The sequence below is a fragment of the Oncorhynchus kisutch genome, linkage group LG8, assembly GCF_002021735.2.
Source record: "Oncorhynchus kisutch isolate 150728-3 linkage group LG8, Okis_V2, whole genome shotgun sequence".
NCBI classification, from domain to species: domain Eukaryota; kingdom Metazoa; phylum Chordata; class Actinopteri; order Salmoniformes; family Salmonidae; genus Oncorhynchus; species Oncorhynchus kisutch.
In genome coordinates, this window is record NC_034181.2 from 5,985,393 (window position 1) to 5,996,048 (window position 10,656).

At 43.5% G+C, this 10,656-nt stretch overlaps 1 pseudogene; it reads right to left on the bottom strand.

The window, feature by feature from the left end:
* Nucleotides 1-6,265: 6,265 nt before the first annotated feature.
* LOC109894969 (interferon-induced GTP-binding protein Mx-like) lies at nt 6,266-10,403 on the bottom strand (annotated as a pseudogene).
* Nucleotides 10,404-10,656: the final 253 nt, after the last annotated feature.

A 10,656-nucleotide genomic window follows, 5' to 3' on the forward strand; every position in this document is an offset into this window, starting at 1 on the left:
CAGATATAACCTACCATTGATATGTTGCTGCAGGACTGAAAACAGTTCAATATGTTTTGGAGGAGGGCGTCTTTGGTAACCAGACGAGGCATTCTTTTGGAAATGGGGATGGAGACAAGCAGAATGGAGTAACACACTGCAGGGAGGCCTTGGGGATGGAGACAAGCAGAATGGAGTAACACACTGCAGGGAGGCCTTGGGGATGGAGACAAGCTGAATGGAGCAACACACTGCAGGGAGGCCTTGGGGATGGAGACAAGCTGAATGGAGCAACACACTGCAGGGAGGCCTTGGGGATGGAGACAAGCTGAATGGAGCAACACACTGCAGGGAGGCCTTGGGGATGGAGACAAGCTGAATGGAGCAACACACTGCAGGGAGGCCTTGGGGATGGAGACAAGCTGAATGGAGTAACACACTGCAGGGAGGCCTTGGGGATGGAGACAAGCAGAATGGAGTAACACACTGCAGGGAGTCCTTGGGGATGGAGACAAGCAGAATGGAGTAACACACTGCATGGAGGCCTTGGGGATGGAGACAAGCAGAATGGAGTAACACACTGCAGGGAGGCCTTGGGGATACTCTCTCTCCCCCCTCTTTCTCTCTCTCTCTCCCTCTCTCCGTCTTCCTCTCTCTCTCTCCGTCTTCCTCTCTCTCTCTCTCCCTCTCTCCGTCTTCCTCTCTCTCTCTCTCTCTCCCCCCTCTCTCCCTAACCCTCTCTCTCTCTCCGTCTACCTCTCTCTCTCCCTCTCTCCGTCTTCCTCTCTCTCTCTCCCTCTCTCTGTCTCTGTCTTCTTCTCTCCGTCTTCCTCTCTCCGTCTCCCTCTTCCTCTCTGTCCTCTCTCTCTCCCTCTCCCCCCTCTCTCTCTCCCTCTCTCCCTCTCCCTCTCTCTCCTTCTCTCCCCGTCTTCCTCTCTCTCTCCCCCCCTCTCTCTCCCTCTCTCCCTCACCCTCTCTCCGTCTACCTCTCTCTCTCTCCCTCTCCCCCCTCTCTCTCAATCTCTCACTCCCTCACCCTCTCTCTCTCTCTCCCTCTCTGTCTTCCTCTCTCTCTCTCTCTCTCCCCGTCTTCTTCTCTCCGTCTTCCTCTCTCCGTCTCCCTCTTCCTCTCCCTCTCTCCTCTCTCCTACTCTCTCTCTCCCTCTCCCCCCCTCTCTCTCTCCCTCTCTCCCTCACCCTCTTTCTCTCTCTCTCCCTCTCCCCGTTTTCCTCTCTCTCTCTCCCTCTCTCCCTCTCTCCGTCTCTCTCTCTCTCTCTCTCTCCTACTCTCTCTCCCCTCTCTCTCTCTCTCTCCTACTCTCTCTCTCCCCTCTCTCTCTCTCTCCCTCACCCTCTCTCTCTCTCTCTCTCCCCGTCTTCCTCTCTCCCTCTCCGTCTTCCTCTCTCTCTCTCTCTCCTACTCTCTCTCTCTCTCCTACTCTCTCTCCTACTCTCTCTCTCTCCCTCTCTCCCTCACCCTCTTTCTCTCTCTCTCCCTCTCCCCGTCTTCCTCTCTCTCTCTGTGTCTTCCTTTTCAATCTCGGCCACAGATGATGAGTGACAAGGAAATTCCATCGTGCTTCGGCTGCTCTGACATCCAACATTACAGAGGAATGGAAAGTCCCCTCGCTGATACCTACTGCCGAGCAAACACACACACACACACACACACACACACACACACACACACACACACACACACACACACACACACACACACACACACACACACACACACACACAGTCTTGTCCTCTTCCCTGATGGGGAAATGATGGGTTATTAAACCAGGTGACACAGAGACCTCAGGTGGGAGTCGGGCTCACTGAGACCTCGGGTGGGAGTCGGGCTCACTGAGACCTCGGGTGGGAGTCGGGCTCACTGAGACCTCGGGTGGGAGTCGGGCTCACTGAGACCTCGGGTGGGAGTCGGGCTCACTGAGACCTCGGGTGGGAGTCGGGCTCACTGAGACCTCGGGTGGGAGTCGGGCTCACTGAGACCTCGGGTGGGAGTCGGGCTCACTGAGACCTCGGGTGGGAGTCGGGCTCACTGAGACCTCGGGTGGGAGTCGGGCTCACTGAGACCTCGGGTGGGAGTCGGGCTCACTGAGACCTCAGGTGGGAGTCGGGCTCACTGAGACCTCAGGTGATGCTAGCAAATTAGCAACAACATCCACCTTGAACTTGGTAGCAGCTGCTGAAGCCGCTGTCACCACTGTCACACCACTACAACTCAAGCTAGCTAACTTTACTAGCATTAGCATGGGAAAACTACGGCTTGCAACACTTATTATATTGTCTTGCTGTCACGCCCTGACCATAGAGAGCTTTTAATTCTCTATGTTGGTTAGGTCGGGGTGTGACTAGGGTGGGTCATCTAGGTGATTATGTTTCTATGTTGGCCTGGTATGGTTCCCAATCAGAGGCAGCTGTTTATCGTTGTCTCTGATTGGGGATCATATTTAGGCAGCCATTTCCCCTTTGTGCTTTGTGGGATCTTGACTATGTATAGTTGCCTGTGAGCACTATAGCAGCTTCATGTTTCGTTTTTTCATTTATTGTTTTCTTTGAGTGTCACTTCAAAATAAAGATGGAACCATACCATGCTGCATCTTGGTCCACTCATTGTAACGAACGTGACACTTGCTCGTGATTCTTTTTTGGGGCGGATTTTAGGGCAGACTAAAACCAGTGTATTGCTCCCACCCGCTGAATATCAGCATGATATTATGTATTATGAATGAATTACCTCTTGTGCTCAGTAGTGGCATGTCTAGGCCTAAAACATGTCAGTAAAAAAAAAAAACAGGTCCAGCCAATTCAAGTCTAAATGTGATTGGATCATTCCACTGTCACTCCAAAGTTCTGCTCGGCAGAGGCCTTCTGTCCATCTTCTGAAGACTTAGCCAATGGCTGGCTGAGCTAGCTCGATTTTTCTAACCAGAGACTTCCTAAGTAAATCCTGATTGGATAAGTTTTTCTGTTCAGTATTAACCCTTCTCTTTCCAAAACAAACTGAAGAGATGAACTCAGAAACGTATGACAATTATTGTAAAGATGAAATAGAAGTCATTTTTATTAAATATATTTTTTTATAAATCCTTAGGTCTTCTCTGAAGGCCCTGACGGATCCCCACTGCCATACAGCCCCTACTTCACACCTAGAGCTCTGACTGACTGACTCAACTGGTCAGGCCAGCATCCAGACGAGCCCCAGGGCTCTCCTCCCTAACACAGCCCAAACCATACACCTGGGGTTCAGCAGTGTGAAAAGGGTATTAACTTATAGCTTAGTAAGTTGACAGGAGCAGTCTTACCCTGTCTGTCTGAGGCTTGGAACAGGACTGAGCACCACCATGCATCTGTGCTACTGACAGTTCCATGTGTATCTTCAAATCCGTGAGTGACATGACTGTTTCTACGGTAACAGTATTACCCTCCGGGTCTCAGTAATCAGTCAGCATCGCCCTCTGGTGGTGACAATCTGATATATGCAGAAATGGACTTCAGAATCACCTAATTTCGGGATAAGGATTCAAACCTTGGGTTGCCTGTTCCCAATGCACAATTTTAAAAGGTAATTTACCGATTGAGCAGACTTCTGCAGCGTTTACCGTGAATCCTTTTCCATTTTCCACAGGCGAGGGAGACTTCCCGGGTGAGAAGTCCCTGCGAAGCACTGGCCAGTCAGTCAGAGGTGACAGGGCGATGATACTCTCACCATATCGGAACGACATCCAGACGTAGGTGTAGAGAAGGAACGCTGCCATAGTTCCCCCAGAGACAGACGCAGGGAGATGTAGAGAGGGACTTGTAGAACACACAGGATTCCAAAGCTGAGAGACACCAGGTCTAGGACGTGAGGAACAACACACACATTCAATTGACCTATAGAGCTGAACTTATGTGATACGGGTTTAATCAAGCCCTAAATTACCATGAGAACAAAAACAACTAACTTTGCATGCTGGGAGGTATCGTAATACTGTTATTGTTTCAGAGACAGATTCAGATCCAAGTATCTTGTGGTGGGTTTATTTTGAACATTTCAGGCTACAAAATAAGCTGTAATTCTTCATCAAAAGTATATGTATATTAAAGTATATATATATTAAAGTATATATATATTAAAGTATATGTATATTAAAGTATATATATATTAAAGTATATATATATTAAAGTATATATATATTAAAGTATATATATATTAAAGTATATATATATTAAAGTATATATATATTAAAGTATATATATATTAAAGTATATATATATTAAAGTATATATATATTAAAGTATATATATATTAAAGTATATATATATTAATGTATATATATATTAAAGTATATATATATTAAAGTATATATATATTAAAGTATATATATATTAAAGTATATATATATTAAAGTATATATATATTAAAGTATATATATATTAATGTATATATATATTAAAGTATATATATATTAAAGTATATATATATTAAAGTATATATATATTAAAGTATATATATATTAAAGTATATGTATATTAAAGTATATATATATTAAAGTATATATATATTAAAGTATATATATATTAAAGTATATATATATTAAAGTATATATATATTAAAGTATATGTATATTAAAGTATATGTATATTAAAGTATATATATATTAAAGTATATATATATTAAAGTATATGTATATTAAAGTATATATATATTAAAGTATATATATATTAAAGTATATATATATTAAAGTATATGTATATTAAAGTATATATATATTAAAGTATATATATATTAATGTATATATATATTAAAGTATATGTATATTAAAGTATATATATATTAAAGTATATATATATTAAAGTATATATATATTAAAGTATATATATATTTATTTATTTATATTTTGTTGTTGCTTTATCTCATGTATTCCTGCCTGCTAGAACATCAACCTCATATCAAAACACAGAATTAATGTAAAAGAGACAAACATTTAAAAACAACTGGGTACGATACTTAAAATGATTAACAAATTGATTATGGCCATTACCATTGAAACGTGCTGATAAGATAAGGAAAATTCTCAAAACTGACTTTGGACAAATGAACAAATGGTGTATGCACCATTTCTGAAAAACACAAAGGAATGTATTTGTTAAAAGGATAGACAAAACGTAACATTATTTTCGATTGACCTTTTAGTTGTAGCTGATTCACCAAAACTTCCTTTCCTGAGTGCTTAATAAGCATGTTTGTCTTGTCAGAAGTTCCACAGAGCCCCCCCATACACGATGCATCAGAGCCCCCCCATACACGATGCATCAGAGCCCCCCCATACACGATGCATCAGAGCCCCCCCCATACACGATGCATCAGAGCCCCCCCCATACACGATGCATCAGAGCCCCCCCCATATACGATGCATCAGAGCCCCCCCATACACGATGCATCAGAGCCCCCCATACACGATGCATCAGAGCCCCCCCCAAATCAAATCAAATCAAATGTATTTATATAGCCCTTCGTACATCAGCTGATATCTCAAAGTGCTGTACAGAAACCCAGCCTAAAACCCCAAACAGCAAGCAATGCAGGTGTAGAAGCACGGTGGCTAGGAAAAAGGAGTCATCATGAGCCCCCCCATACACGATGCATCAGAGCCCCCCCCATACACGATGCATCAGAGCCCCCCCCCATACACGATGCATCAGAGCCCCCCCCCCATACACGATGCATCAGAGCCCCCCCATACACGATGCATCAGAGCCCCCCCATACACGATGCATCAGAGCCCCCCCCATACACGATGCATCAGAGCCCCCCCATACACGATGCATCAGAGCCCCCCCCCATACATGATGCATCAGAGCCCCCCCATACACGATGCATCAGAGCCCCCCCATACACGATGCATCAGAGCCCCCCCCCCATACATGATGCATCAGAGCCCCCCCCCCCATACACGATATTTATGATGTCATAGTATAGGTGGAGATCTGGTACTGGTACTCCCTGTATATAGCTCCACATTGATCTGGTACTTCCTGTATATAGCTCCACATCGATCTGGTACTTCCTGTATATAGCTCCACATCGATCTGGTACTTCCTGTATATAGCTCCACATCGATCTGGTACTTCCTGTATATAGCTCCACATTGATCTGGTACTTCCTGTATATAGCTCCACATTGATCTGGTACTTCCTGTATATAGCTCCACATTGATCTGGTACTTCCTGTATATAGCAACATTCTTGTGATTTTATTATATTCCTCGTCTTACTATTTTATTTTGTATTATTATTATTATTATTATTTTTACACTCTGCATCTTTGGGAAGAGCTCGTAAGCAGGTATTTCAGTTGTATATTCGTGGCATGTGCCATTTGTTTGTTGTTGTTGATTTCATTAGAAATTTTACTTGAAGTGCTCGTGATCTTGAAAGAAGTCCAACTCCTCTTCAAGTGCCTGAGCTATGGACATTTTATCATCAATCTGCTTCTGACCACGACATTTCACAATGACGTAGCCCATATTGAGTGGAAGGGTTTTGTTGCGGGCAATTTCCAACACGTCCTTCTCCGTCCCCTTGTCTATCAGGTCTGGCTTTGTCAGAATGGCTGGAAGACCAAATGAAAGAAATGAAAAGCGTTACAATACGTAGATATCTAAGTGCTTAATAGTGACTATAACCATTTTCATCAACTGTAAAAAAAAATATTTAAAAAAATAATAATAATCTTTATCATTTTTTTTTACCCAGAGTTCTCGTTCCTTCAGGATCCACTTTTTGCACCATTTTCAGGGCTTCTGTTGTTGCTATGTCATTATAACATGTTATTACCACTAAGTTAATGGTTTTCTTTTTCTAAATGTATTTCATGATTAGACTTTTGATCTGCAGAAAAAGTAAAAGAGCAGAGAGCCGCGTGGTACATTATCATTACGTGGTACATCATCGGAAATAACACTGGTTTCCTTTCCTACTGTATACTTTCCTTTCCTTCACCTTCTACTAATCATTACCAGGAAACAACAGAAACATGACTCATTTTAAGGTTAATTCACATCTGCATGAAGTTAAACCTCCGTAATCAAAATGGTGGACTGTTATGATGAACTACAGTACGAGATAACCAAGCAAGTCTACTGGACAAACTCCAAAAAGTGATCAACTCGAGACTCACTTGGGCTTCAATGTCCTCTGGTTGTCCTGGTACTGGTACCCTGGCGATCCCAGGGCAAGTCAATCAGACTGAGATCACACACCGTGGAAGACTTGATTTTGAGAGTGATCAGATCTTCACATATCCCCACTCCCCTTCCAGCTAATTCGTTCTGAGCTGTTAAATTAATGTGAAAATTGTGATGGAATACATCTGCCTCATGCACAGAAAAACTGTTTAAAAAAACACAAAGGACAAAGGAAAATCCCTGATATCACAATCATACACTGTGTAAACCAGGGTTGGTCAACCATTCTCCCGGAGAGCGACTGAGTGTGCTCCTCAAAGAGGTAGTTTCTGGTCTAAATCCGTCCTCGTTTTTACCCATCATACCTTGCTCAACGTGCCTCGCGACTTCTTCTCAGTCATCAAATTTAAAAGTTTTGTTTTTGTATGAGATGACAGCCTTCCATACCACTGACATAACAGAGTCTGAGTTCCAGTGGACACCTGGTGACGATACCTGGATGGGGAACAAGGCCGTACTAATGACAGCCTTCCATACCACTCCACTGACATAACAGAGTCTGAGTTCCAGTGGACACCTGGTGACGATACCTGGATGGGGAACAAGGCCGTACTAATGACAGCCTTCCATACCACTCCACTGACATAACAGAGTCTGAGTTCCAGTGGACACCTGGTGACGATACCTGGATGGGGAACAAGGCCGTACTAATGACAGCCTTCCATACCACTCCACTGACATAACAGAGTCTGAGTTCCAGTGGACACCTGGTGACGATACCTGGATGGGGAACAAGGCCGTACTAATGACAGCCTTCCATACCACTCCACTGACATAACAGAGTCTGAGTTCCAGTGGACACCTGGTGACGATACCTGGATGGGGAACAAGGCCGTACTAATGACAGCCTTCCATACCACTCCACTGACATAACAGAGTCTGAGTTCCAGTGGACACCTGGTGACGATACCTGGATGGGGAACAAGGCCGTACTAATGACAGCCTTCCATACCACTCCACTGACATAACAGAGTCTGAGTTCCAGTGGACACCTGGTGACGATACCTGGATGGGGAACAAGGCCGTACTAATGACAGCCTTCCATACCACTCCACTGACATAACAGAGTCTGAGTTCCAGTGGACACCTGGTGACGATACCTGGATGGGGAACAAGGCCGTACTAATGACAGCCTTCCATACCACTCCACTGACATAACAGAGTCTGAGTTCCAGTGGACACCTGGTGACGATACCTGGATGGGGAACAAGGCCGTACTAATGACAGCCTTCCATACCACTCCACTGACATAACAGAGTCTGAGTTCCAGTGGACACCTGGTGACGATACCTGGATGGGGAACAAGGCCGTACTAATGACAGCCTTCCATACCACTCCACTGACATAACAGAGTCTGAGTTCCAGTGGACACCTGGTGACGATACCTGGATGGGGAACAAGGCCGTACTAATGACAGCCTTCCATACCACTCCACTGACATAACAGAGTCTGAGTTCCAGTGGACACCTGGTGACGATACCTGGATGGGGAACAAGGCCGTACTAATGACAGCCTTCCATACCACTCCACTGACATAACAGAGTCTGAGTTCCAGTGGACACCTGGTGACGATACCTGGATGGGGAACAAGGCCGTACTAATGACAGATCATGATATGATAATATAACTCTGTCAAGTCTAGCCCAAAGAGGTTTTAATGCCCTGACAAGACATACCCCTATCTGACACCTAATATTATTGGTAGTTCCAGTGGACACCTGGTGACGATACCTGGATGGGGAACAAGGCCGTACTAATGACAGATCATGATATGATAATATAACTCTGTCAAGTCTAGCCCAAAGAGGTTTTAATGCCCTGACAAGACATACCCCTATCTGACACCTAATATTATTGGTAGTTCCAGTGGACACCTGGTGACGATACCTGGATGGGGAACAAGGCCGTACTAATGACAGATCATGATATGATAATATAACTTTGTCACGTCTAGCCCAAAGAGGTTTTAATGCCCTGACAAGACATACCCCTATCTGACACCTAATATTATTGGTAGTTCCAGTGGACACCTGGTGACAATACCTGGATGGGGAACAAGGCCGTACTAATGACAGATCATGATATGATAATATAACTCTGTCATGTCTAGCCCAAAGAGGTTTTAATGCCCTGACAAGACATACCCCTATCTGACACCTAATATTATTGGTAGTTCCAGTGGACACCTGGTGACGATACCTGGATGGGGAACAAGGCCGTACTAATGACAGATCATGATATGATAATATAACTTTGTCACGTCTAGCCCAAAGAGGTTTTAATGCCCTGACAAGACATACCCCTATCTGACACCTAATATTATTGGTAGTTCCAGTGGACACCTGGTGACGATACCTGGATGGGGAACAAGGCCGTACTAATGACAGATCATGATATGATAATATAACTTTGTCACGTCTAGCCCAAAGAGGTTTTAATGCCCTGACAAGACATACCTCTATCTGACACCTAATATTATTGGTAGTTCCAGTGGACACCTGGTGACGATACCTGGATGGGGAACAAGGCCGTACTAATGACAGATCATGATATGATAATATAACTCTGTCATGTCTAGCCCAAAGAGGTTTTAATGCCCTGACAAGACATACCCCTATCTGACACCTAACATTATTGGTAGAGTATGTTAAATAGTCTCTCAGTGATAAATCATGGCAATTCTAAGAGAACAGTCAACAGGTTATGCTATAGCTTACACACAACAACAACAATGCTTCACCGTTTGATAATGACATTGTGTCAACATAATACTCACCATTCCCTCTGGGCAGTGCCACCCCAGATAGGGCCTCAAGCACAGAGCTCTTTCCTGAACTCTGGTCTCCCACCACAGCAATGGATGGCAGGGGCAGGTCCTTCTCTATCCCAATGGATCTCAGGTAGTCTATTAATTCAATGAAGGACCGGACCTTCTTCGCCAACTGATCTTGAAACATGCTTGGGGTTATGTCGGGTACAAAACGACAACATGTTAAATGCTTCATTTGTTGATTAGACTAATGTATGGCTTAATTGATTGAACATGCAACCGATGTAAAACTATTGTGGTAAAGATAATTTGTTATTATTGCGCTGTGAGAGTGCAATAATAGATTGTAAATAGAGGCCAGTAATGCCTTTGTCATTAAAAAACAAAAACTGAAAGAATGTTGTCCCACCTAGGTCCATCTTCATCATCTGACATTTCTTTTCCTGTCTGAAATCCAAGAGAGGGCCTAATGAAATACCATTTTAGATTTAATGAAACAACTGCAATTTCCCTAAATGTTTTCGATAGATAGATAGATAGATAGATAGATAGATAGATAGATAGATAGATAGATAGATAGATAGATAGATAGATAGATAGATAGATAGATAGATAGATAGATAGATAGATAGATAGATAGATAGATAGATAGATAGATAGATACCC